This window comes from Pteropus vampyrus, unplaced genomic scaffold (assembly GCF_000151845.1).
Source record: "Pteropus vampyrus isolate Shadow unplaced genomic scaffold, Pvam_2.0 Scaffold45, whole genome shotgun sequence".
Lineage (NCBI taxonomy): Eukaryota > Metazoa > Chordata > Mammalia > Chiroptera > Pteropodidae > Pteropus > Pteropus vampyrus.
The window spans coordinates 4,236,467-4,238,243 of NW_011888826.1; the positions used below are offsets into that span (position 1 = coordinate 4,236,467).

General features: G+C 40.8%; 1 pseudogene; it reads right to left on the reverse strand.

The window, feature by feature from the left end:
* Positions 1 to 337: 337 nt before the first annotated feature.
* On the reverse strand, positions 338 to 887 carry LOC105291433 (annotated as a pseudogene).
* Positions 888 to 1,777: the final 890 nt, after the last annotated feature.

Sequence of the window (1,777 nt, forward strand, 5' to 3'; positions counted from 1 at the left end):
AACTGGGCTATTTGCCCCCACCCAGAGGGCTAGTTAGTGCAGAAGCAGAATGTGAACTTAGGTCTGCCCATGCTTCTCGCCATTGATGGGTACTGGAGGAAGCTACTTTTTCCCATGCAGATCCATGTGGGAAGAGAACGCTGAGAGACCTAGAAGCATTTAGAATCCTGGTTGCCAGATTTTGTATTTCAAAGCCCAACATTATTTAAAGAAAAAGAAAAAAAAAACACGTAAAGGAAGAGAGAACCAATACAATATAGAGTTGCTGGTTTTGTGCCATGGAAAGATATATTTTTTTTAAGTGGATAAATTATTTATTATCAGACAAAGTCTACAGGTTTATTTCTTCTCGGGCACACCCACAGTGCGGCATCGGAGGCCGGTGGTCTTGGTGTGCTGGCCTTGAACACGAAGTCCCCAGAAATTGGGCAACCTTTTATGGGCATGAATTTTCTTCAGTTGCTCCAAGTCTTCATGGAGCTTGCTGTCCAGACCATTGGCCAGGACCTAGCTGTATTTCCCATTCTTCACGTCCTTCTGTCTGTTTAAGAACCAGTCTGGGATCTTGTACTGGCGTGGATTTTGCATGTGTAATGCTGATTACACATTCTACCTAATCCTCAGTAAGCTCTCCTGCCCTCTTGATGAGGTCTATGTCTTTCCTCAACACCACATGAGCATATCTTCGTCCCACACCCTTAATTGCAGTGACGGCAAAGGCTATTTTCCACCCACCCATCGGTACTGGTGTTGAGTACCCGCAAAATGTGCTGGAACTTCTTGGAATCATTAGAGACAAGGCCCGTAGCCCCAGCGGCGGCATGTAGATCTCCTGTGGAAAAGAGCCAAGTAAAGCTATTTTTTAAGACTACCAACCATTTCACCATTATTTCATAAAAGAAAGAATATTTTAACATCAGAATGCATAAGAATATAATTTTAGCATAAAAGAAAGCCATTTAAATTTAATAAATTTAGTTTTATTGAAACCTTACTGCAGCAATCTTATTTTTCTTTTCTATTTTTTTGTTTGACTACAGATCAGTAAAAATGTTATCCACAGATTGGCCCTGGTCTATGGACAGAAGCTGGAAAACACTAGTTCAAGAACAATGGAGAAATTCACTATGAAACGTGAAGAATCCGGACAAGGACAGAAACAATTTAGCAGCTTTGTCTGGGTAAGCCTTTGTCCCTTTGGAGTCATAAAAGTTACTATCTCTCTAGCCCTGGAGAACCACTTTACATGATCCCTTGAGGTATCTATCTCTGCCTTTGGAGAGGCTCTGGGAACCAGAAAAACAAGAAATACATGACCTTATTCCTACTCATGGATTTAATTCTGAACTCGATGTTCTAACTCTTTCAAACTCAATAACTCAGTGCATCACATTCTCTATTTTCAGTCTCTAAGTTTTGCTCATGCCCTTGTTTTATGTTGTTCTTGTCAATGTATAAACTTCTAAACCTAGAGAATTTTATAAAAATTTATTTACAAACAGAGGATATGCCTGGAAGCAAAATCTCAACAGACTAAGAAAAATGCTTCTGAGAATAACAGTTTGCAGTTTCTTTTATGCTTTTGGAATTAAGGAGAGAATGTAAGCAAGATTACAGGGAGGTGGGAGAAAGCAAGGCGGGGATCAGATTCTGCGCTCTCTGCAGGGCGGTCATGCTTTAGAAGGAGGAGTCTGAAAAGAGGCTTCAAAGGAGTGTTAACCTAGAATCTCAGAAACAATGCACAGGGCTTGCTTCAGGTAAGAGGAGCCTTTTCCTG